General features: G+C 43.7%; 1 protein-coding gene across 2 annotated transcripts in view; it reads right to left on the reverse strand.

Moving 5' to 3' along the window:
* The window catches only part of LOC125465899 (zinc finger and BTB domain-containing protein 7A-like), a 189,792-nt gene extending 171,312 nt beyond the window's left edge, over positions 1 to 18,480 (reverse strand). The window contains exon 1 of one of the 2 annotated variants that reach the window (XM_048559872.2): positions 18,341 to 18,480. The gene's annotated coding sequence lies outside the window, so the exon portion shown is untranslated. Of the gene's footprint in view, positions 1 to 17,305; positions 17,712 to 18,340 lie in introns of those variants that run through there. The other variant, XM_048559873.2, reaches the window with a different exon arrangement.
* Positions 18,481 to 27,787: the final 9,307 nt, after the last annotated feature.

Below are 27,787 nucleotides of genomic sequence, written 5' to 3' on the forward strand. Positions count from 1 at the left end.
GATTTTACTCTAAATCCTTTGCCCATACAAAGCACTGAAGCGGAAAAAGTCCTCACACAAATGTTGCAAAACTAAAAAGTAATGCTCCAAGTGTTGCCAGGTTTTTTTTAAAATTAACCACCATATTGCCTCAGTTGGTTAGATCCCCTGCAGACATAGTAAGGGAAAGAATAATTAAATATCAAGAATGCCAGCATTGGATATATGGAACAAAAAATAGACCAAAAGGCCCAACCAGCCCACGCTCCACTTGAATTTCCTCCCTCATCCGACTCAAACAGCATCTATTCACTTCTCCCTCCTACACCCATTTAAACTTCCCTTCAACAAACCTCTACAATTCTCTTCAATCACTTCCTTCAGCAACAAGTTCCATGTTCACACTAATCTTTGGGTAAAGATGCCTCTTCCAAATTCCCTATTAAATTTCTTGCGACCATCTTGTTTTGGTAGACTTGAGTAACGCTCTTTACAAAATGTTTCAATTTGAGGGGAACAGCAAAAGAAATTGCAGAAAGCTCTCACTATAATAGAAGGCTTGAAAAACAAAAAGGTAGGGTGATGGAACAACATGACCAAGATGAACAGGAGGAGATTTCACTAATGAGACTCTGATTGGTTGCTGGAAGATATACAAGGCACAAGAGGATTGATTGTGCCTCTCTTAGCCTCAGTGTCCCCCATTATTAACACAGGCATAGAAAATGGCACAAATCACTGAAAGCTGATAAAACTACTACCCAATCAGTTGATCATTGGGCTCCAATCAGAAGTACTAACTGCCCCAATACACAAAGCAATATTTAAGCACAACCAGCCATTTTTTGGAATACAAATGCTCCACAAGTGTGTCGCTGATGGCACTGCTCAACAGATGGGAGGCAAGAAGGCTGCATTCTTCTCCTGTGCAACGATGTGGTTCATCTGTATCAAAGCAAGAGCCATTGTTGTATCAACACAGAGTTGCTCTCTACTGTTGCATAAGAAAAATGTTGGAAAATAATTTTAAGACACCTGAAAGGACAAGTGAAGTCATGGTAGAACCAGCAATGATGCAAAATGATCAAATGGTCAGGATGTCTAGATGAAGCAGATAGCTTACAAAATTAATAATTATTCTTGTTATAGACCAAAGTCCAATGGTACTGTGCCTGGACTTAACGAGCACTTTTGCAAGTCGTAATGTTTTACTGCAAAATCTTTACCTGGCAAGTTTATGTCCTGCCATGATTACCTTCAATTAGCTTTAATCTCTATCTTATAAACACAGCTACCAGTACAACAAAAAATACTGAGCAAAAAGCAGAATATTACAGATGCTACAAACCTGAAAAAATATTTTAAAAATGGTGGAATCAAAAAAAAAACTCAGGCGGCATCTGCTTGGAAAGTAAGAGAGACAGTTAATGTTTCAGTTGCCTATCTCCAAGGTTAGAAAAAGGTACAGATGTAATTAGGTTTGAGAAAAGAATGTGGGCGGCTAGGACAAAAGACCTATGACAGGGTAGGAGATTGAAAGACAGAAAAGTTTGTTCTCTAGGACCGAAGGGCACGAAGATGGAGAAGAAAAGCAGCAGGGTGCGCTGCTCGCTGAAAGAAAAATCCCAAACAAGCAATAACAAAAAGAGGAGACAGCATTTTTGTAATCTGAAATAGTTAAACCGCAGAAGGAGTACTCAATTGAAAGATGAGGTGTCCCTGAAGCTTATATTGTGTTTCACTAGAACACTGCAGCAGGCTGAAGAGATGCCAACACTGGAGCAAGATGAAGAATTAAAATGGCTAGCCACTGAGCTCAGGGTCATACATGTGATCAGAATACGGAGGGGTCAGCCAATGTGCATTTGGTCTCCCAGTGTGGAGAAGACCACATTGACAAGCAGCAACAGTGGACTAGGTTGAAAGAAGTACACATAATCACTGATAATGGGAACTGCAGATGCTGGAGATTCCAAGATAATAAAATGTGAGGCTGGATGAACACAGCAGGCCAAGCAGCATCTCAGGAGCACAAAAGCTGACGTTTCGGGCCTAGACCCTTCATCAGAGAGGGGGATGGGGGGAGGGAACTGGAATAAATAGGGAGAGAGGGGGAGGCGGACCGAAGATGGAGAGTAAAGAAGATAGGTGGAGAGAGTGTAGGTGGGGAGGTAAGGAGGGGATAGGTCAGTCCAGGGAAGACGGACAGGTCAAGGAGGTGGGATGAGGTTAATAGGTAGCTGGGGGTGCGGCTTGGGGTGGGAGGAAGGGATGGGTGAGAGGAAGAACCGGTTAGGGGAGGCAGAGACAGGTTGGACTGGTTTTGGGATGCAGTGGGTGGGGGGGGAAGAGCTGGGCTGGTTGTGTGGTGCAGTGGGGGGAGGGGATGAACTGGGCTGGTTTTGGGATGCAGTAGGGGAAGGGGAGATTTTGAAACTGGTGAAGTCCACATTGATACCATATGGCTGCAGGGTTCCCAGGCGGAATATGAGTTGCTGTTCCTGCAACCTTCGGGTGGCATCATTGTGGCAGTGCAGGAGGCCCATGATGGACATGTCATCAAGAGAATGGGAGGGGGAGTGGAAATGGTTTGCGACTGGGAGGTGTCCCCTGTCTGCTTTCCGGAGAGACCACTCTCTCCGTGACTCCCTTGTTCGCTCCACACTGCCCTCCAACCCCACCACACCCGGCACCTTCCCCTGCAACCGCAGGAAATGCTACACTTGTCCCCACACCTCCTCCCTCACCCCCATCCCAGGCCCCAAGATGACATTCCACATCAAGCAGAGGTTCACCTGCACATCTGCCAATGTGGTATACTGCATCCACTGTACCCGGTGCGGCTTCCTCTACATTGGGGAAACCAAGCGGAGGCTTGGGGACCGCTTTGCAGAACACCTCCGCTCAGTTCGCAACAAACAACTGCACCTCCCAGTCGCAAACCATTTCCACTCCCACTCCCATTCTCTTGATGACATGTCCATCATGGGCCTCCTGCACAGCCACAATGATGCCACCCGAAGGTTGCAGGAACAGCAACTCATATTCCGCCTGGGAACCCTGCAGCCATATGGTATCAATGTGGACTTCACCAGTTTCAAAATCTCCCCTTCCCCTACGGCATCCCTAAACCAGCCCAGTTCATCCCCTCCCCCCACTGCACCACACAACCAGCCCAGCTCTTCCCCCCCACCCACTGCATCCCAAAACCAGTCCAACCTGTCTCTGCCTCCCTAACCGGTTCTTCCTCTCACCCATCCCTTCCTCCCACCCCAAGCCGCACCCCCAGCTACCTACTAACCTCATCCCACCTCCTTGACCTGTCCGTCTTCCCTGGACTGACCTATCCCCTCCCTACCTCCCCACCTACACTCTCTCCACCTATCTTCTTTACTCTCCATCTTCGGTCCGCCTCCCCCTCTCTCCCTATTTATTCCAGTTCCCTCCCCCCATCCCCCTCTCTGATGAAGGGTCTAGGCCCGTAACGTCAGCTTTTGTGCTCCTGAGATGCTGCTTGGCCTGCTGTGTTCATCCAGCCTCACATTTTATTATCTACACATAATCACTGCTTCACTTGGAACTTTTGATGATGAGGACAGAAGAGGTAAAAGGTTGTCATCCTTTCTGTATCTGCGATGTTTGGTGCTTTGGGAAGTGGACGGGTTACTGGGTGTGACAGAGAAGTGGACCCAGGGCATTGTTGAGGGAACAATCACTTTAGCTTCGTCATCTTCTGAACAGGCTATGTTTGGCTGAGCCAGCAGTTCCCACATTCCATAAACAAATTTTCAAAAAGTATGATGGGGATCTTTCTATAAAATAAAAACAAAGTAGAAAAGAAACTGAACAGGTTTGTTGCCCAACCCTTAATGGCCTTGAAATGAGTGGCTTGTTGAGCTAGTCAAGGGCAGTTAAGAATCACCATGTTGCTGCAGGTCTGGAGTCCAGACCAAATAAGAACAGTAGATTTCCTTCCCTAAAAAGGACATTAGTGAACTACTTGCCCTGGTGAGATTTGAACCATATCCCTAGAACATTAGTATGGGATGTAGATTATTAGTCCAGTCACATCACCACTACACCACTGCCGCCCCTACACATGTATAGTTATGCAATTGAAAAACAGCAACTGTGTTTGAAGGCCAATGTCAGCTGGTCAAATTGTTTATGGTCCGAAGTTTGGAGTTTTATTGTTAAACTGGTTTGTCCCCTTAAGGCTGGTGCTCAGGTGCATGCTGCAATGGGAATGTATCTAAATTGGTCCTGAAGTAATTTAGAGGTTAATTATATTCAAAGGCTGCTCTAAGTTGCTAGATGTGCAGTTCCTCTACTCATTTTTGCAATAATGTACTCAGGTTATCTCAAGGTCAAAATTAAAATGTCAGGAAATTTCAGTTTAATATTTTTAAAATATGGCATAAAATAAGTTTGAACTGTAAAAAGCATCTGAATGTGTATTACATCAAATATTTGGAAAATTCTGGTGTTTGGCATATTACAAAGACAGGTAGGTGGAAGAGAAGATGGACAGGTCAAGGAGGCTAGAATGAGAAGGGGGGGCGGTTGGTCTTGGGATGAGGTTCGGGTGGAAACTTGAGGTTGGGGGTTGGGGGTTGGGAACTCCCACCCCCAACCTCATCGCAAGACCAGCACCCCCTCTCATCTACGCCTCCTTGACCAGTCCATCTTCTCTCCCACCTACCCACTCCTCCCACTTCACTAATTCCCACCTCTACCTACCTACACTCACTTTTACTAACTTCATCCCCACCTCCTTGACTTGTCCGTTTTCTCTCCCACCAATCTGCTCCACTATCTACCTGCTGTCTCCACCCCCTCCCCCATTTCTGAAGAAGGGTCCTGATTGGAAACGTCAGCTTTCCTGCACCTCTGATGCTGCCTGGCTTGCTGTGTTCCTCCAACTCCACACAGGTCGGATACTGTCTTACAAGAACAAGCACTGTATTGTGTAATATGCAATGTCTTATTTCTGCTATTGCTTGGAACTGTGGCCTTTTAAACAGCATGTGTTTAATTGTCAAGTTATGTAGGACCTAGGGAAAATCAGAGCAAACTTATTTGAGCTAAGTGTGCAGATTGCAGGTCAGAAGCAGCCAGCTTTGCAGTGTGGCTTTCATTAATTTTCTTAAATTGTTTTATATTCGGAATGACACTGTGCTCTCTTGGAGCATAACTTGTATTTATTTACTCACTTAACATAAAACATCCCAAGATGTTTCACAAGAGGATTATAGGACATACTTTGACACTGAGCTACAAGGAGATGTTAGGACAGATGTTGGCAGGTTTTAAAAGGAACAACTTAAAAAGCGAATGAGGAAGTAGTGTTTTGATTTGGGAATTTTGCAGATATTGTGGAGGATGGCAAGGTTTGGGGAGACTGCAGGGCCAATAGCTGGCAAGATCATGGAGGAATTTGAAAGTGGGGATGAGAATTTAAAAGTGAAGCAGTCAACCAGCTGGTTAATGAAAGTCACTGAACATAAGCATAATGGGCAAAAGGGATTTGGTACAAATTAGGTCACAGGCAGCAGCATTTTGGACCAGTTATGGAATGCAGGAAGTAAGCAGCTAGCCAGATACATTGGAAGTGTCAGGTCGTAGTGATGATGAAACAGACATGGATCTCAGCAGCAACTGAGCTAGTTTGTTCTCAGAGTCTGGTTCTTTGACCCAAACATACTCACTGCCACACTTTCATAATGTCTGTTACAACACCATTGACGATGCAACTCACCTTCTTGTATCAAGTTCTACCCTTAATACCCCACATCCACAATTAACTATGGCTGTCTAATTTAGCCTTTCCAGTTTTATTTCATTCAAATGTATAATTTAATAAACTAGGTCAATGGTGGCACAACATCACAAATGTACAGTGGTAAGAAAACTGCTGCAAATTTCCAGCAACCACACCACATAAATGGAGATCTTTCAGTGCAATACATCAAGATGTTTTCTTTTGAAAGTCTGTTGCATGGAGTGTTTCAGTTCAGAGGCCCTGAAGCCAAGTTATGGTGCCCCCAGTTAGGATCTGCTCACATGACCACTGTCTGGGAATGGAATCTACAACCCTTCTGGGGGGCACAGCACTGCACATTTAAACATTGTTTCTAAGCTTCAACCTTGCGCAAAGATGATCTTATGGTTGAGAAAGCACAGAGATGACACTTGTAAAAATGGACTGGTGGGGGCAGTGCTACAGGCAAGGCATAAAGTGTTGAACCCACCCCCAATTAGAGATGATGCCAATGGATCTGAATCACTATTTACACAGTAGAAAACTTTCATGATACTGAAACTAACACACTCAAGAACAGAGTGCAGCTCCATCTGTAGTAGCTATTGACACTACACTGTGTACTCTATTGTTTGTCTGTTGCTGGGGCCTGTTCTAAATTTTGTTTACACTCCTAATTAGAATCAGCAATTACAGCCTTAAAAGTACAAATTTTTACTGATCAGTGGAAATGCATTAAAAAAAAAATTATACTAGATCTACATCATCGTACTGGTGTTGTAAAAGCCCACTCTCCGCCTCATTATCTATGCTGCCAATTTTTGTACAGGAAGCAAGGACCAAATTTTAGGTACTTCTCTACTAGACCATGATTTTTTTATGCCTTTTTAAACCCTGCAGTATGAAAAGTTGATATCTACAAGGATCATAGAACAGACTTGCAGCCCAGTTTGCTCGAACACCATGGGGGTATATCTTCAAGACAGTAGTTGGTCACCATTAACCTGGGGCTCAGGGTAACTTAATCTTTACAGTGAGTGCTAGATGGGGGACAGAAGAGACAAAATAGGGAAAAAGAAATTGCCATGATGACTGGGGGTAGGGGGCACACCAAAAAACACAAATCATTTTCTGCAGTTTTGAATTTACCTTTGTTTAAGATAAGGTTGTCAAGTGCACTGGGCAAAGCAGCCATTTAAAAATCAAATCCCCTCAACCACGCCACATGGCGGTACCAGATGCCAGTAACACTAGAGCTCCTTGCTACCAAGGCACAAATTGTAACACATTGGTCCGTATTTGGAAATATATTTTACAATATATTCATCATACCACTTTTGAAAGGCAGATCTCGGAAGTAGTCTGATAATGAAATGACTCACCTACTGACTTTACACCACTATCTAAAATCAGGGCTGAGGCCACACTTCTACTCCCTCTCCCCTTCCCTTCTCTCCCACAATGACAACAGGCTTCCCCTTAGCTTCATTTTCCGTGCCACAAACTTCACATCCAAAGGGTCCTAAGCCAGCATTTCTGCCACCTCCAGTGGTATGCCACCACCAGACATTCCACTCCCTTACCCTGTCAGCATTCTGTAGGAATCAGTCCCTCCAGGACTTCCTGGTCCACTCTTCCATGGCACCTTTCCGCACAACCCTAGAAGGTCTAACACACTTTTCCAATAACCTCCTCACCATCCAAGGCCCCAGGCAAAGCACTGATTTACCTGCACTTCATTCAATCTAGTCATCTGTATTCACTGCTCACACGGTCTTCTTGAGGAGGCAGAACACAAAATAGCAAAACATGCTTTGCCAAACACCTTTCTCTATCCATAAAGAAATGACCCTGAGCTTCTAGTTGCCAGGCACTCCAACACAGCATGGCATTCCCAGGCCAACATGTGTCTCTGGGCACCAGACAGCCTCAAAGTGAGCATGAACACCTCATTCATTGTTCCATTACCAATGCCCAGACTCCTGGGTTGCTCTCTGCACTGCAACATATCAATGATATTGCTAATTGAGTTCCTCTTCCTTGGCTTACACTCAACAATCCCTTTGACCATTTCCCTTTTTATTTCTCTATCTCTCAGCAACATCTCACAGATCACCATTTCAAGGCTTTCTGTTCTGACAGGGAGTCATCACAGTCTTTTTCTCTCCCCCTCTCTGCTGCTAGACCTGCCAAGTTTCTCCAGCACTCTGTTCTTGTTTGTTTCAGATCTTCAGTATACACAAATTTTTGTTTTATTTCAATTCTGAAGGCATTTTCTGACCACGGTTCACAAACAAGACTGGTTTTGAGGGTTTGTCATCAGAAAATGTGTGCTGAGTTTGGAAGAGTAAGCATGTCTTGTCCTTGTGACCATACCCCTGCTCTCCTGACCTCATTCCCACTGCAGTCTAATGACTAAAACCTTCCTTCCTGGTCCCATGCAAGTGGACATTACAAATGGGTCTCTCTCTCCTAAAGGACTGTTTACTACCACTTCAAATAACTGGTATCAAACCCTCTTCAAAAGGCCCACCCAAAACTCCTGTCCTTGCAACACTGGCCAATCTCCAAACTCCCAATTGTATCTAAAGTTCCAGAACATGTTGTCACCTCCTAAATCTACATACATCTCTCCAGCAACTCGAAGGCAAACTCTCCAATAATTTTCTTCTTTGGTATAAATCACCAAAAAGACCAAGTGTCACAAATGATTTGACTTTGATTTGATTTATTATTGTCACGTACCTAGGTACAGTGAAATGTTCTGCTTTGAGTGCAGTACAGGCAGATTGAAACATAAAGATCATCAGGTGATTAAACAGAGCGAGGAATACAACGCTCCAGCTGTAGAGAAGGTGCACAAAAAGCAAGTTCAGCACTAGATTTGAGAGGTCCATTCAGAAGTCTAATAATAGTTGTGAAGAAGTTGTTTTTGAACTTGCTGTTAGGTGTTTAAGCTTTTGTATCTTCCACCCAACAGAATAGCTAGAAGAGATTATAACCAGGCTGGGACGGGGTGATATCGGCTGCCTTCCTGAGGCAACTAAAAGTGTAGATGGAGTCCATGGATGGAAGGTTGGCTTGTGTAATGGACTGGGCTGTTTTGCAGTGACGTCCTATGCATCATCTGCTCTGCAGCATGACGCCATCCTGCGCCAACACATTTCACTATTTGCTGGCTCAGTGAGATTATCTTTTTATTTAAAAAAAAAATTATTCATGGGAAGTTAGCACCGCTGGCTGGGCCAGCATTTATTGCCCATCGATTGTTGCACTTGAGAAGGTGAGGGTGAGCTGCCTTCTTGAACTGCCGCAGTCTACCCGCTGTGGGTTGAACCACAATGCCCTAGGCAGGAAATTGCAGGATTTTGACCCAGCAACAGCAAAGGAACAGCGATAAATTTCCAAGTCAGGATGGTCAGTGGCATGGAGGGGAACTTGAAGGTAGTGGCTGCCCTTCTCAATGGAAGTGGTTGTGGGTTTGGAAGGTGCTTTCTGAAGATCATTGGTGAATTTCTGTTTTCTCAGTGCATCTTGTAGATAGTACACACTACTGATACTGAGTATCAGTGACAGATGAAGTTGATGTTGAAAGTAATGGATGGGATGCTCGTTAACAGGGCTTCATTTTTTCCTGGATGGTGTCAAGCTTCTCATTTTGTTTGAACTGCACCCATCTGGGCAAGTGGGGAGTATTCTGTCAAACACCTGACCTGTGGTCTGTTGATGGACAGACTTTTGCTTTGTTCTACTGTTATTTGTTTCTATTTCTACTGTCAATATATTACCTCTAAAAGTTCTCCAAAGATCTGTCCCTACCGTCCTCTGTGCTGCCTCGTGCAGCCTTATCTTGGGTTAAAACAAAAAACTTCTATGTCTACAGCAAACAAACAATCACCAATGCCAAGCATTCCAAACCACTTGCATATCAAAAGTACTTCATTAACCATAAAAAAGATGTCAGCCAACTGTACACAGCAAGCTCCCACAGAAAGGAATGTGGTATTTAATAGGGAATTTTTTTTGTGGTATTGACCGAGGGGGTGAAAAAATGTGGGCCAAGGCACCAGGGAGATCTCACTATGCTTCTTAGATCTTTAGTGAGAGCAGACCTCAGTTGAACTGTCCGATCTGGAAGATAGCACCTAAGACAATAAAGCACTCCCTCAATACAGGAAGGGAGTTTCAGTTTAGATGTTTAATTCTTTGCATGTGAGTTAAAACCCACAACCTTCTGACTCAGAAGCTAAAAACGTTACCAACTGAAGCACTGCTAACAGCTTCCATGTTATCAGCCAACACCATCCATCGCCAGTTCTACAACATGTCAGGATCTACTCAATGCCTATGTGCTAGCAGACTGCTTGTGTCACATTCTCTTCTGAATAATCCTTTAGTTCGATAATTAGACTGACATCTTTGGCCTTCACCACAAAGTCCATATTCTTGCCACTGATTCCATCCACCATGTCTTAGTCACATTTCAGCACGATACTCAGACCCTGTTTCTGTTCCAACTCCATATCTTTTCCAAAAACACAGCCTGTTATCTACATCAGCTTTGCTTCTGAAATTTTCAAAAATGCCTTTGTCAACTTGGGGCTCAGCTATTTCACTGCTCGGTGGGCTGACTTCCCTTCCTCCATAAACTTCAGCTGATCCAAAACACTAACTGATATGCAGCCTGTATCAGTCCGACTGACTCATCATCCCTAATCTTGTTCACACACATTAGCCTTGAGCCCACAATACCTCCAATTGAAAATTCTCTCCCTCATATTTAAATTCTTCATTTCTGTGAACTCTTGCAAGAACTTTTCCCAATTTTTCTGACTCGAAGCTCTGAACGCATCTCATCGATTCATTACAAGTGCTTTCAGTTATCTATACTCCTAGAATTCTCTCTACACCTTCCAGATCATCTCTGACCAGGCTTTTGATTATCCCTATCTTAAGTTTTCAGCCCACCAGCCGTTTTTGTGAGATTCAGCCTCTGAAGCATGTGGAAATTTGAGGTGCCTGTAATATTGAAAAAGTTAGTGACAGGTAAAGAGAACCAGGCTGAATGTCTCAAGTGTTTTAACATCATATGGTTTTAGACCTTAAGGTCTTTAAATGCTTGCATCAGGCAGCATCTCAAAATATTCAACAAGCAAAAACAGGCCTATAAAATTAAGTAAATCTTATAGGCAAGAGGTGTGACTAGTAGATGGTGCTACAAATTACTAATCTGGTCATGGGAGACATTTTCCTTAGAATTTCTTCTTCCTCCACCCCCTCAAAATAATTCCAGCCCTACACACAGGAAGTAGCTCTATTCAGACTTCAGCCTCTGAGCCAGTACTCGTTTACACAGTTGTACTGACTTCCTCTATTTGTTTCAGAAATTGAGGAGAGGGTGGGGATTAAAAGATTATGAACCCAGTGATGATTCTGAAATGCTGTGGGTCCATACCAGTCAGCTCCCAGTTGAGGATTCCTCCAAAAGATTTAGTCCCTACCTGACGAGTGTAAAAATTGTGGCCATTTACTCAGTATTTTTCTTTAATTTACAAGTTGAAGACAAGAGCTGAATAAGAACAACGTTGGATAGTAATAATACATTAAAAAGGGTGTATACAAATGCAAAGTTGTGGTTGAGGGTCCATTGTCTAAATTGGGAGCCTATGGCAAGCAGGGCAAAAGAAAGCAGTTTGTATTGTTGACCTAGCCCGATATAAACACTTGGTGAGAGGGGAAAGATTTTAAAAAAGGATCCAAGGTGCAACATCTTCCATGCAGAGGGTGGTGTATGTATGGAATGAACTGCCACAGGAACTGCTGGTGGCTAGTATTATTACAACATTTAAAAGGCCTGCAATAGGAAGGGTTTAAGAGGGATATGGGACTAGATTAATTTAGGATATCTGGACGGCATGGACAAGTTGGACCAAAGGGTCTGTTTCCATGCTGTACAGCTGACTATGACTAAGTATGTGGGTAAATAAAAATTTCCACTGGTAAGACAGTGTTAGCAAAATTATTACTGTTTTAAAGAAAAACACAAACTCAAGACTTGAGCCAGTGTTTGTCTGGCAGATTCTGGTGTTCATTGTCAAAGGACTTTTGAATAGGTAAATTAACTGCTGACTTTAATAAAAATTTAAAAGCAAAGTAGCTAGTTTTACCCATACACTAAGATGAGTTATAGAAAAGATCCACAAAGTGTACACTGCTGTGATACAGGGTGTCACAGTTTTGGGAACATGAACTCACAAATCGAAGAATCATGCTGTGAATGCCAAATGCCATGAATCCTGCCATTACAGGACAAATGCCCAAGTGCAGGGGATTTGCTGCAGTTTTAAAAGATCCCATGTGGTCTAGATAGAGGTGGGATACAAGTAAAAAAGTGTGCCACATTCCAGACGGCATACAAACTGGCTTTTCTAGAAGCACAACAAAAACAAATCAACCTCCTCTTGCAAGATTGCACAGACTCTGAACTCACTTAACCACTGAGAAAATGCAACTCATTTCTAACACTCTCCAATTCTGAAGTAATTTTGACTTGAAACATTTACTTTATTTCCAACACACTGGTTTTTCTTAAACTTTTGGGCAACTGTGGGGCGGGTATGTCATTAAACAGCTCTCAGCTAGCTAGAGGCCGTCAGATTGCACTCCTCGAACCTGGTGGACGATTTATATGAAACATCTACTTCCCGTTTACTAGAGTTAACTTCATTAAAGGTTGACAGAGGCGGAGATGGTTGACCCGCGAAATTCTACAGTGTAAATCTGATCAGTGCTTGGCCTCTCGGTTGCATCGTGAGCAGCACCTTAGCCAAGATTAGTAACGGGGGGACAAAAAGGTACCTAGTTATCAATAGCAATTCAAAGGGAAGCCAGCAGCGTCACTGAGTCCAAGTCAAAGGTCATACAGTTATCGTAAACAAACAGGATGCTGCCAGCTTCTCTCATCTGACCAATGATTCTGTTTAAGATACTGGGCTCGAACCCGGTGACTGGTCAGCATGAAACGATTGCTGCGAAGATCCTGGATGATATTCATCGCGGAGAGAGTAAAATAGACTGAATTGCAACAGAAGTTTGATTGTCCCTCAACTGTTGTTTTATTTAGTGCTTACAATCTCAAAGTGCCTTCTGGAAACTAGGAACAAGTATATCACGAGGCTATTGCTGGACTCTTTTTCTGGATTTAAACCAGGAATATAATGTTATTCTTTAATTAAACCTGGCAGAGACTATGGTACAAATGGAAGGGACGCTTGCCTGTCGGAGTGGGATACATGACACCTTCCTGACTTGGAAATATTTCAGCAGTTCCTGCATCATCATTGGGTCAAAGTCCTGGAACCGTCCCTAACAGGACGGTGGGAGTGCCTTCACCATACGGCCACCAGCTTGAACTGCTGTAGTCGTCCTATCACCATCTCAACAGCAGGGCAATAAATGCTAGCCTTGCGGGCAATACGTACAAGCCTTGAGTGAATAAATCCATCCAGTTCAGGTTTTACTATCGTTTTTGTCCTCAGCTTGGAGCTTTTGAAACCTTCCAAAAATTGCATCTATTGTAAAATTAGTTTGGTTGCTCTTTGTACCTTTTTTGTCATCTTGTATAGCACTCAAATGATGTCAATTACAAGAGTTTCATTTATTGCTACCAATTAGGACTCAGCCATCTTGCCCGAGGGACACGGGAGATGCCAAATGGATCTTGTGACTGAGCCAATAATAATTTGATCGAACTTATATTTAGTGTTCTGGATGAGCAGCATTTTTTCCTACTTCCTGTCCACGATTTATTTTGCCATACACTCTCTCTATTCATATATACAATATCTCCACAATAGGCTGCATTTAAAAGGCTGCAGGATTTAAAAAAAAAACTACAACCATATTTCATCTCAATTGACATCATTCTTCACCTACAACTCCAGTCCTCTTTGGCATAAGAACATTACGGTTACAAAGGCAAACATCAGGAAAAAAAAACGCACAGTGCTTTTCCACAACAATTTCAAAGTGCTTTCCAGCCAATTAAGTACTTTATCAGAGTGTAGTCCCTGGTGCAATGTGGCAAACATGGAGGCCAGTTGTGCACAAAGTCCCACAAGCAGCAAAGTGATAATGACCACAGAATCTATTTTTAGTGAAGGAATAAATATTGTCCAAGACACCAGAACTCCCCCATTCTTCAAAATTAGTGTAATAAATCTTGCACATCCACACTAGAAGGCAGCCGGGGCCTTGATCTGATGTTTCATCTGAAAGGTGGCACCTCCAATAGTGCAGTGCACTCTCAGAACTGCACTAGAGTGTCAGTCTTGATTTGGGCCATAACATGTTTTATTTATTTATAAACAAGACATTGAGTAAGATTCAAATCTTTTAGATCCAGTCATTTTATAACCCCGTACTATATCCCAAAATTGTATATTTCTCCAACCTGAAAGCCTCACCCATCCAAGTTGCAAGGTGCAAGTTTTACTTTAGTTCTTGTTGCCTACCTCTGCATCCGTGCTCAAGTTTATAAAGCTTCAAGGTCTATCTCCAGGTGGGGGAACAGGGCAGGAAATAAGGAAATCAAAACTGGACACCATATCCAGGTTACTTAACTTAGTGCGGTATTTACTTTCACACTAGCCACACTTCCAAGAAATGCAATCTCTTCCCCATAGCTTTTGAAACTTTAAACAGTTAGTCAGTAAAAATCCCCAAATCTCCTTTCAGGTTGGCTTGTAATGTATACAATGTTCCTTATCAGTAAATATAACTATTCCTAGCAGTCTAATCCAATCTTCTGTACATGCACAGTTAACTTTCAAAATTCCTTTCCTGTGTTGTCGTCCTCCTCCTTTCAAATCAAGTTTAGCATATTTTAAAACAACGGAAAATATTTGTCCAGACAAAATTGGTTCATACAGCTTGTGATAATATCTTCTACAAATGATACTTCAAAATAAAACACAGTCACTGCACATAATCCCCACAACACTATCACAAAATCACAATAGTTATGGTGCAGAACACAGATATTCAGTCCATCTTATCTACAGTGGCACTCCAAATGTGCAACATGACTAAGTGTCCCCATAACCCTACACATTCTAAGTAAATAATCATCTAATGCCCTCAAATGAACCTGCCTCCACCTCACTTCTAGGTAGTGCATTCCAGACCTGAACCACTCACTTGTGAAAATGTTTCTTCTCTTATCATACTTGCCTCATTTTCAAATCACTTAAACTGTGCGCTCTCGTTCATGATCAGTTCAAAAGCAGGACTGTTTCTGGCTGCTCTGCTCTGACCTGACCCTTCATGATTTCAAAAATTTCTATCAAATCTCTTCGTTTTCTTCTCTCCAAGGAAAACAGTCCCAACTTCTCCAATTTACATTCATAAACTGAAGTTTCTCTCCCTGGAATCAGTCTCTCAAACCTCTTCTTCACTCTCTCTCCAATGCATTCAGTTCTTTCCTAATTGTGGCACCCAAAATCGTTTACACACTCCATGCTGAAGTCTCTTGTACTCAGCACAACAAATAAATCTAGGACACTCTCTATATTAACTACCAATAGTCCTGCCACCTTTACTTTATACACTTATTTCTACAGGTCTTTCTGCTCATTGACAATAAATAATTGAATGACTCAATGTAAAAATAGTGTAAAGTGTGTACTTTGTTGTACATACATGGTGCCATTCACATTAACAGAATAAGGAAAAAATATAACTTTTGAGGGTCCAACTTTCCTTTCCAGTGCCGCAGTCTCACTCCAGATACACCTTTTAGAGCAGTGTCCTTTATTTTGTACTGTCTCTCCATGTTCTTTCAAAATGGATCACCATATAATTCTCTGCATTGAGCTTCACCTACCAACGGCTGGTGCACTTTACCAACTTCCTAATGTCCTTCTGATGTTTCCTTACTGCCCGGTCCCCTCACAGATTACCATGCTTTTGAATCTTTCAGTCTGTAGATGCGGAAGTGGTCCCCTACTCTCCTGGATTTAGATCATTTTTACATAAATCGGGAAAAGGAAGGATCCCAATAAGTGGATGCCATTACTAACATCCATTAACCATTTCTCTCAGTTTCCTGTCACCCACACGATTTTGCTACTGTCCCCTTTATTCCACGAGCTATAACTTTCCTCTCAGAACTCTTGTATCACACTCAATGGAATGTCTTTTTGAAGACCATGCACACTACATCGGCAGCATTACCCTCATCAACTCTTATCTCTTAAAGGACTCCAAGTTAAACAGGATTTTCTGATAAGAAATTTATGCTGGCTATCCCAACTTAACTCTCATCCTCCATGTGGACATCATTAATGCCCTCAATTATTGTTTCTGCAGGTTTCCCTACTAACAAAGTTAAACCAACTTGTCTTGAATCACTGAACTTTGCCTTACAACCTTTTTTGATTGAAAACGCATCATTTGTAATTCTCTCATCCAAAGAAGCCAAGCCCCTCCACCCCCAAGTCCATGGAAAGATTAGGCTAGTATTTATACAACTATCATACTCTTTCCCTTCAATATCCTTGGATACATCTTATCTGATCCAGGTACTTCGTCAGCTTATCTGATGCCTCCTCTTTATTAGTTTTGAACCCTTACTTCTAGTGACTGAGTTTTCTCCTTTGTCACCACGGGGTGGGTACCTTCAACTTCCTTTGGTAAAGTCAGATGTGAAATATTTATTTAATACTTTGGCGGTGCTCTATCTTGAAGTGTAAATCTTCTTATTGATCCCCAAATTTCTATACAACTCTTACCTTGAACAAATTGCAGGATCTTGGGATTCCCTAGTCTTTTTCATATTTCCTCTTTGCTTCTGTTATTTGCCTTTTCACCTGCCTTCTGAGCATTGATTCTCAATTATATTTTCTACATGATACTAGTCATAAGCACAGTTTCTTCTTTATTTTAATTTCTAATTCCTTTTCATTCAAGCTCTGGATTTACTTTTGCTCTGCCTTTCCCTTTTGAGGGAATAAATTCGAACCGTATCTGAACCATTACTTTTTTTGAAGGTAGCCTATTGTTCAGCCAAAATACTTCTCACTAACCTTTGGCTCCAGCGTAATAGGCCTAGTTCTGTTTTTGTTCCATTGGAGAACACTCTTCCCCCAGTTAAAATTATTCTTAACTCAGGAACAGCAAATGTATAACAGGAACGTGCAAATAATGGATACACTCACTAACATTGCTTATAAGTGCACCAAATTTGATTACTTTTTACAAATTGGCAAAATGCTTAGCTATGGTTTTTGGGTGAAACTGAAAGCTATTTAAATTCCAAGAATTTCAAATGAGGAACCAATCTGTTTAGCTACAGAAACTTATAGTACGTGCAGGTACACTTCACTCATGTGCCCATTTTAAAAACACTGCATAGTTTACAAAATATACCACCACCCTTGCAACAGCAAACCAGCGCTCAGCACAAGGCTCCGGTTACTATATGTAGCCTACAGTGATCATGTGCCAACTTGTGCTATATTAATTACACATACAAATATTGTACAATGCTCCAGTTTTGCGACTTACAATAGCTTTAAAAGTTCACAAACACATACGTATACATGACACGTGCCCACAGATGAAGGAAATGTTCAGTAAGTATATGTTGCTTCGAGTGATGAGGCTGACTCCTCTGATTGGTGTCACCTTGACTGAAAAGGGCAGAGCCTGGCCTCTGTGTCCAGTATTTAAATAAAATGACATACAGTGCAAAATGGAATAAACGAAAGATTAGATTGCGTCGTGACCCTGAATAAGAGATGAGGCTCAGCCTCAGCTGAAGTCAGTGTGGAGGGTAGCTGAAAAAAATCCCCCAGATCTTCCCCTTTGAACTTTCCCTTCACTGCTGGCCAACTCCAGACAGGGAGGCACCAATCGGCCAAGTGCATTGGCAGAGATCTCCAAACAGATTCCTAGGTACCCACCACTTCTTTCAAATGACATTATAAAGCAAAATGTATGCCATTTAACCTCGCCATGCGCAGCCACTCGCGCCGATGAGCGATTATGACTGCGCACTGCAGGCCATGGCCCACCTTCCCTTCAAGATTAGGATCTTTCTAAGAAGCTCTCCCCTTGCGGATTCAACCAAACTTCATCATCGACATGTCCCACCCCCTTGACCTACCATTTCCCCACTAGCAGCCTGCGTCACAACTAAGCCCACGCTCTCTCCGCTACTATTGGTTAGCAGATCTGCCAATCGCTGCACATACGGCGCACGCGCCCACCCCCGGCAGATGTCAGGTTAGGTTGCAGCGAACAGGCCTCGGCTCCACCTACCGCTCTCCCATGTCTCCCCGCCCCAAGCCCGGGCGCGGTGGATGCCGGGAGTTGTAGTCCGCCTGTCCAGAGCTAACGGTCGCGGCGGCCTAGCGGACTACAGCTCCCAGCCGGCGACTTGCCGCGCATGCGTGACAACCTCCCTCCTCCTCGGTCATTCGGGGGGCGAAACGTAAGCAAATGTACAGTATGGAGTACTGTAAGGGGGGTGGGTAGAGTGAGAGAAGCCGGTCGCTGGCCCATTCCCACATTACAACACGCTGCTAACGTCAATCTTACCTCAGGTCCGAGGCGGTTTACAGAAGGTAGAAGCGAAGGTTGAGCAGGTACCTGGTGGTCGGGAGTCTGCTTGGGTTGAGGCCCAGGTTGGATGTGTCACCCACACTCACTCCCTCCCTCACTCACTCCCTCCCTTACTATCTGCCAATGGCCCGTATGTAACTCACTCCCTTCCTGGTTCCACCAGGCCCTCCCCTCTCTTAAAGCGGTCTTGTGCCCTCCCTGTGAGTGTCAGGGTCCTATCCCTTCGCAGCTTCATCTGCCCTCTTTTAAATAAAGCAGGCTGCAGACCCGCAAACAGCAGGCTCTCGCCCTCCTGGAAGACGACACACTACTGTGCTATCATGAGGGTCTCCCCCTAATGTCTGCACAACCCCCCACTTGAAGCTGTAAGACACCCCCCTCCCACCCACTAGTCGGGTCCTGCTATCTTCTTCCCCAAAATCGAATACGCTAGATATCTCATCAAAAGCATACCTGAACTGACGCTGTAAATGAATTTCATCTCCTTGTGTGCCCCCCATAGTCTTCACTATATTTAAAGCTGTAATGACCCCTTTTGGGACAAATCTCTTAAAGGGGAACTGCCTTTTTTTTTCAAAAACCCATCTTCGGCAATGGGTGAACCACCAGGATGTGATGCTACCTGCAAGGCTTGTGTCTAATTTGAGTATGGATCCCAGAGGTTTCACTTGGAAAATGCAAAACGGTATATAAATTTCTGGTTGAACAGGTCCAGCTTGAACATGTTGACAATGGCAAGGACAAAAAAGATCAAAACATTCAGAAAAATAAAAAAAAATCATTTCACACATCCAGAACATTACCAATCCCTTAACTGCTGCATTGATAATTTCCACATTGTTTCCAGGGTGTTCACTTCCAGTACTGCTATGAAGTGTTGATGACTTGCTACAAAATGAATGACCTGCTTTATTATGCTTTGTCCCTATGAAGCATCATATTGTATTTTTTCTACATTAAAGATGCTGATGAAATGCCAGTTGTTCATATTGGTTGTCAAATTGCCTAAGGCTTTGGACTGCCTCTTTAAATTTAACATAATATTCTGGATGAGCCTTTTCCATAGCATTTACTATTCAAGCACCTCTGAGATCCTTCCTTTACATGTTAAATAGTCCAGATCTCTCAAATTGGTCCACATAACTCTGACCTCTGATATTGTTGATTGACCTGCCTCCAACATTCAAGTGTTTCCCCAGTATCTCCATGGTCATAAGCTGTCAGACCAAAACAGTATCTGTGTGATCATAAGCTGTCTGATGCTGCTTGGCCTGCTGTGTTCATCCAGTGTTGCACCTTGATATCTCAGGTCCTCCAGCATCGACAGTTCCTAATACCTCTGACCAAAACACTGTACAGTTTGATCATCCATGCCTCGGACTTATTTTGGCAAGGCAGGTCAAGCTTTAATCAAAATACAGAATACTGTGAATGCTGGACAGCTCAATCAAAAACAGAAAGTGTTGGAAACACCCAGTAGGTCAGATAGCAACCCCAGGGTGCAAGACCAGGAGAGATTCAATGACAGAAAAGTTAGTCCTCCACAGCCAAAAAGCATAGAGATGGGGCAAGAAGAGAAACAGAAAATGTGCCTAAAGTAGGAGTGCTATTGACAAAAATGAGAGATAAACCAAAACATGTAAGCAGTAGGAACAACATATCTTTCAATTAGTGCTTTACAGCCATTCAGATTCAATGCTGAATTCAAGAATTTCAGATCCCAAACCGAGACTGCGTTATGTTTTTTTCACTTATTTCATTTCTTCTGTTCTCTCAACAAGCAGTACACCTGCTCTAGACACATGTTTTGTTTCTCTTTCTTTTTTGCCTCATCCCTGTTCCAAAACAGGAGAATGTGTATTTCTGTCGTTCAATCTATATACCTTCCATCTTATCACAGACTGTCTTTTACCCTTGTTCCACACACCCCTTTCTGAAAACCTATCTCTGCTTTCTCACAGTCTGATCAAAGGTCATCAACTTGACATATTAACTGTTTCTCTCTTGACACAGATGCTAGCTGATCTGTTGAGATCTTCCAAAATTTTCTGTTTTTATTCTTTATTTGCTTTGCTGGTCCTGCTATCTATTGATTGGATGCACTGAAAGCATCTTGACTGACAACAGAGTTCTGTTTCAAATTAAATTTGTCATGTGAGTCATGTATCACGTCAACACATGGTGTCATGATTCATTCAGGAATAACGTTGAAGTGTACCTGACTCCCTCAGAGCTGTAGACCAACATGTATTACAGCCTATAGAAGAAGCACAGAGAACATGAGATGAAAATAAAGGTATCAGCTGTTTGGTACTAATGAGTTTACAGAATTAAGGCCAAAAGGCTGTGTAAGCTCAACACCACCCAAGAAAAAGCAGCCTGCTAAATCAGCATTTATCCATTATCTTAAACATTAAATGTTTAATTTAATCTGGAATTTAATCATTAATTAAATGTGGAATTAAGAATTTACTAATGACCATGAAATCTTTGTCAATTATCATAAAAACCTATCTGGTCCACTAATGTCCTTTAGGGACGGAAATCTGCCAACCTCACCTGACCTGGTCAACATTGACTCCAGACCCACAGCTATGTGGTTGTCTCTTACCTGCCCTCCGGGCAATTAGGGAGGGCAAGAATGCTGGCCTAGCCAGTAATGAACTCATCTCATGAATGAATAAAATAAAGTTTCCCCCACATTGGAGGCACATCTACAAGATGGCCTGCAGCAACTGACCTAGGCTGCTTCAACAATATAGAAAATAGAACATAGAACAATACAGTGCAGAACAGGCCCTTCGGCCCTCGATGTTGTGCCGACCTGTGAACTAACCTAAGCCCATTCCCCTATGCTATCCCATCATCATCCGTATGCTTATCCAAGGACAGTTTAAATGCCCCTAATGTGGCTGAGTTAAATACATTGGCAGGCAAGGTGTTCCACGCCCTTACCACTCTCTGAGTAAAGAACCTGCCTCTGACATCTGTCTGAAATCTATCACCCCTCAATTTGTAGCTATGCCCCCTTGTACAAGCTGAAGTCATCATCCTCGGAAAAAGACTCTCACTGTCCACCCTATCTAATCCTCTGATCATCTTGTATGTCTCTATTAAATCCCCTCTTAGCCTTCTTCTCTCCAATGAGAACAGACCCAAGTCCCTCAGCCTTTCTTCATAAGACCGTCACTCCAGACCAGGCAACATCCTGGTAAATCTCCTCTGCACCTTTTCCAATGCTTCCACAGCCTTCCTGTAATGGGGTGACCAGAACTGTACACAATATTCCAAGTGAGGCCACGCTAGTGTTTTGTACAGTTGCAGCATGACATCATGGCTCCAGAACTCAATTCTCCTACCAATAAAACCTAACACACCGTAAGCCTTCTTAACAGCGCTATCAACCTGGGTGGCGACTTTCAGAGATCTATGTACATAGACACCAAGTTCCCTCTGCACACCCATACTACCAAGAATCTTTCCATTGACCCAGTATTCTGCCTTCCTAATATTCTTCCCAAAGTGAATCACCTCACATTTATCTGCATTGAACTCCATTTGCCACCTTTCAGCCCAATTCTGGAGTTTATCCAAGTCTGCCTGCAACCTGCAACATTCTTCCACACTGTCCACCACTCCACCGACTTTAGTGTCATCTGCAAACTTACTAACCCATCCACCTATGCCTGCGTCCAAGTGATTTATAAAAAAGACAAACAGCAATGGTCCCAAAACAGATCCTTGAGGCACGCCACTAGTAACCTGACTCCAGGCTGAATATTTCACATCAACCACCACTTGTTGTCTTCTTACAGAAAGCCAGTTTCTAATCCAAACTGCTAAATCTCCCTCAATCCCATGCGTCTGCATTTTCTCCAATAGCCTGCCATGTGGAACCTTATCAAAGGCTTTACTGAAGTCCATGTACACCATGTCAACTGCCCTACCCTCATCCATATGTTTGGTCACCTTCTCGTTGCTTGCTAGATGATTATAAATCCTATCTCTTATAATCCTTTCCAAAACTTTTCCTTCAACAGACGTAAGGCTCACTGGCCTATAATTACCTGAGTCATCTCTACTGCCCTTCTTGAACAAGGGCACAACATTTACAATCCTCCAGTCTTCTGGTACTAAACCTGTACACAATGATGACTCAAAGATCAAGGCCAAAGGCTCTGCCACCTCCTCCCTAGCTTCCCAGAGAATCCTCGGAAAAATCCCATCCGGCCCAGGGGATTTATCTTCACACCTTCTAGAATTGATAACACCTCCTCCTTACTAACCTCAATGCTTTCAATTCTAAAAACCCGTAACTCAGTCTTCTCCTCTACAATATTCTCTTTATCCTGAGTGAAAATAGATGAGCAATATTCGTTTAGCACCTCTCCGATCTCCACAGGGTCTACACACAACTTCCCACTTCTGTCTTTGATTGGCCCTATTCCTACCTTAGTCATCCTCTTATTCCTCACATACTGATAGAAAGCTTTAGCGTTCTCCTCTATTCTACCTGCTAAAGTCTTATCATGTCCCCTCCTTGCTCTTCTTAACTCTTTCTTTAAATCCTTCCTAGCTAATCTGTAACTCTCCATCGTCTCATCTGAACCATCTCGTCTCAACGTCACATAAGCCTCCCTCTTCCACTTAACAAGACACACAATTTCTTTAGTAAACCACTGTTCCCTTACCTTATCACTTCCTCCCTGCCTGACAGGGACATACCTATCAATAGCTGTTCCTTAAACCAGCTCCACATTTCGATTGTCCCCATCCCCTACATTTTGCTACCCATCCGGTGCCTCCTAGGTCTTGCCTAATTGCAATATAATTGCCCTTCCCCCATCTATAGCTCTTGCCCTGTGGCATGTCCCTATCCCTTTCCATCGCTAAACTAAACGAAACCGAATTACGGTCACTCTCTCCAAAGTGCTCACCTACCAGTAAATCAAACACTTGGCTTGGTCCATTACCAAGTACCAGATCCAGTGTGGCCTCCCCTCTCGTCGGCCCTTCAACATACTGTGTCAGGAAACCCTCCTGCACACATTGGACAAAATCTTCCAAATCTGACAACTGTACAACTTCCCTTTACATTTTTTTGAAATGTACTTTATTGCTTTAGTCAGCACCTTTCAGTATGGAGCTGGAGGAACATAGCAGGTCAGGTAGCTTCAGAAGGGCAGGAAAGTTGATGTTTCGGGTTGACCTGATGAAGGGTCCTGAACCGAAACATTGACTTTCCCATTCCTCTGATGCTGCCTGATTTGCTGTATTCCTCCAGCTCCGCATTGTATTGACTCTGACTCCGGCATCTGCAGTTCTTACTATCTCTGAGTGATTTAAAACCCTACTGCAAAGCCTCTTTCAAGGATGTCCACCTTGCAGAAGGTGTCCTCCTCTCTCCCGAAAGATCTTAGTGGATCTTTCTCCCACTGCAACCCTCTGGTGATTTCCTCCGTGCTGAAGCTCTTTGACCACAAACTGAGACAAATCCAGCACTACTGCCTTGTCTCCTTTCTCAATACCTTCTTACACAGCCAGTTCATACCTCGTGGGCCCCAAGCAACATTCATGCCATCCCAGTTTGGACCAAACTTCGGCAACTGTTACCTACAGTACATCCAGAGCCTCCAGAAACAGTTTTCTCTGTGATCTTCAGCTCCACGCTCGCAACTATGCACCAGTACCTTATCTCATTACAGTCAATCCTACCCCAGGTCAAAGCCTCCCTCTCCCAGATCTGCAAAGGACCTCTTCTGTTTCTCATTCTGTGCAGGATCCACACCTTCAACCAAAGCTTCTTCTCTGCCCTGTCAGACATCGTAAGTACACTAAACTTGCTTGTGATGACCTCCAAACACAGACCTCCTCCACCACACTAGACCCGAACAGTATCCAGGATCTGATTCTTAATTTGCTTGGCCCATTAACCATGCAGTCACCTTGGCTGATCCCACTGACGCCAATGACTACATTGCTGCCGACGTCACTTCCACTTCGAACATCTTACCATTCCCATTTACATACTCACTCCTGAGACAGGCTGCACCCTCACTCCCAACTCCAGCTGTACACCCAACCGCAGCTCCAATCCCTACTGGGTGATCACTATCCCCCCAGAACCACCCCCCCACCGACTCACTGAGGAAAAATAGTCAGTCCTCAGCAAAGGACACACCTTCATTCCCCTCTGCCTACACATCAACCAATTCCATACATGTCTGGATGTTGAATACTTTTTCCTCCACCTCTGTGCCTATCTTTTTGACCAGGAATCTAATCCACCCTCTGCAGACCCCTACTCCCGCCTCCCACAAACTTTATCCTCCTGGACACCACCCCATGGCCTCCTACTCTCCCTCGACCTCTTCATCTCCTACTGCCGTCGCGACATCGATTGCCTCAACCTCTTCACCCCCTCTCACTCACTCCAATCTCTACCCCATGGAACATGCAGCCCTATGCTCCCTACGCTCCAATGCTAACCTCCCATCAAACCCGTGGATAAGGGGGCACAGCAATGTCATAACATACTGACCTCCACATTGCCAAGGGCAGGCGCAAACTCTCTGACATCTTCTCCTAGCGTCCCCTCGATTATGACTCTACCCCTGATCACCAAACTATCATCTCTCAGACCATTCATAGCCTCAACACCTCAGGAGATCTCCCACTCACAGCCTCCAATCTCATCATTTCCCCAACCCCACACCACACATTTCTATCTCCTTCCGAAAATCCACAAACCTGACTGCCCTAGCTGACTCATTGTCTCTGCTTGCTCCTGCCCACTAAACTCATCTCTGCTTACCTTAACTTGTTTCTTCTCGCCGGTCCAGGAACTCTCCACCTATGTTCGGGACACCACCCACACCCTCCACTTCCTCTAAGACTTCCAATTCCCCAGCCCCCAAAACCTCATTTCACCATGGACATCCAATCCCTCGACATATGTATCCCATACACAGATGGCTTAAAGCCCTCCACTTCTTCCTCTCCTACAGGCCCAACCCGTCCCCCTCCACCGACACCCTCATTCGCCTAATGGAATTTGTCCTTACCCTGAACGACTTCTCCTTTAACTCATCCTACAAACTAAGGGGGTGGCTATGGGCACCAGGCTGAAGGATCCCGAACCGAAATGTTGACTTCCTGCTCCTCCGATGCTGCCTGACCTGTTGTGTTCCTCCAGCTCCACACTGTGTTGACTCTGACTCCCGCATCTGCAATCCTTGCTACCTTTGAGCACATTTCTGTTTGCTTGGTCCACGTCTTGGGTTGTCGTGTTAGTGGGTGCCTTTGAAAAACAGCAACTTGTAGCGCTGCCTTCTAGGGAATAATTTTGGGCCAACTCAGTGTCACTCCTTTTCGCCCATTTGAAACAACCCAGTGATTCTGAGCCACTCTTGACTCTGAAGGGTGTGAGTTTAAGCCCCAATCCAGCCCCAGGTCTTGGCTGACACTCCTGTGAAGCACTAAATGGGTGCTGCAGTGATAGCATTTCTGCCTTTTGAATGAGCTGTTGAAACATGGCCTTGCCTAAACTTTTCAGGTGCTGGAGGGCTGGAGTTCTGCTCAGTGTCCTGGATAATATTCATTCTTCGACAATGCCTATATACTAATTATATGATCAGCCATTTACCCATTGCTGTTTGTGGAATTTTGCTGAGCATAACTTACCATCACATTTGCATCATTGCAATGGTGACTCCATTTCAAAGAAAGAGCACTGTATTGGTTGGATGCGTTTTGAGACATCTGGCAAGTGTCTGAATGCCTCTGGAAAGGCAGGTGAATAAAATACATGGCACAATGGCCTGCTTGGTTAAAAAGAGCCCACATTCAAGTCCCAATCTGGTTCGGTTTGTGAGGAACACAAATGTCCTGAAAACTAAAGAAAACTTAAGCTTGGCGATTTTTTAAAAAATGTCTAATTATGGTTTCAGTTTTCAAAAAGAACAAAGTATACATTTTGCAGCTTTGATAAATGACATGTTGGCAGTCACTTAGCACTTATATTTAAATCGCCAGCAAATGAAGGAATGTAAGTAGATGGTTTCTATACTGTACAAGTATATACATTACGCTGTGACTCTGTTTGCTATGATGGGCCAGTGACCAACAAAGGACTGGGAATACAGCCTACTCCTATGAATCGGCAAGGCAATTAGCCTTGTTAAGAGATAGCAGGAACTGCAGATGCTGGAGAATCTGAGATAGCAAGGTGCAGAGCTGGATGAACACAGCAGGCAAGCAGCATCAGAAGAGTGAGAAGGCTGACGTTTCGGGCTTAGACCCTTCTTCAGATTTCTGAAGAAGGATCTAGGCCTGAAATGTCAGCTTTTATGCTCCTGAGATGCTGCTTGGCCTGCTGTGTTCGTCCAGCTTCACACCTTAGCCTCGTTAAGAGCCTTGTTCAGAGTACTGTTAGAGGGCTGGAGATAATGGGAACTGCAGATGCTGGAGAATCCAAGATAACAAAGTGTGGTGCTGGATGAACACAGCAGGCCAAGCAGCATCTCAGGAGCACAAAAGCTGACATTTTTCAGAACCTTCTCCCCCTCCCCCTTTTCTGATGAAGGGTCTAGGCCTGAAACGTCAGCTTTTGTACTCCTAAGATGCTGCTTGGCCTGCTGTGTTCATCCAGCTCCACACTTTGTTATCACTGTCAGAGAGCTGACTGGATTTCGTCCCCCAGGCAACAAGGAATAGATCAATTTCCTGAAGGTAGGCATGCAAAAACAAGACAGGATGCCGATACTCCATGCAAACTACAGATCTTCCATGTCTGCCTGAGTAAGGAGCAACAGACAAAAGTACCCCCCTCCCTATAAAGACCTCCTCTCACTCTTGATTGAGCATTGGAGAACAGAAGATCAGACAGTATAGCAAATGCACTCCAAGCTCCCTCACTCTTCCTTAAAATTGAGCTGTGGAAATTTTTCTATTCCCAACTGAAAGGACCTTCATTGAGCCTGAAAGTTAGCTTCAATAGTATAGCATTCCTTATTAGTGCACTGCAACACTGAAACATTGGCCTGAATTTTATACTCAACTCTGTGGTGTATTTGGGGCCGCTGAACACTGCAATGAAGAACTGAGAGGTCTTGAGTCTTGGCTGAGACCTGGAAGCTCTTTGGGCCAAATTAGTTTGGAAGTTACTCATTCAATCCTCATTCAAGGCTTATTCACTCTCTGTGGATCCATATACTCATGAGGTTGGCCCCAGAACCCACCTCTTTTTCCCATTGACTCATCCGTTCTGATCGCTCAGTCCTTCGCAGTAGATAGAAGAATTGCCTTAGAGCGTTGGTATCAGTGTTTCTTGTTATCCACTGGAAGTCCATGCCCCAATTTCCTGTGGATAATGAGAATTTGGTGTATAATGGAGAAAAGTTTGCAGAAAATGTTTAACAAAGT

This window comes from Stegostoma tigrinum, chromosome 30 (assembly GCF_030684315.1).
Source record: "Stegostoma tigrinum isolate sSteTig4 chromosome 30, sSteTig4.hap1, whole genome shotgun sequence".
Classification (NCBI taxonomy): Eukaryota; Metazoa; Chordata; class Chondrichthyes; order Orectolobiformes; family Stegostomatidae; genus Stegostoma; species Stegostoma tigrinum.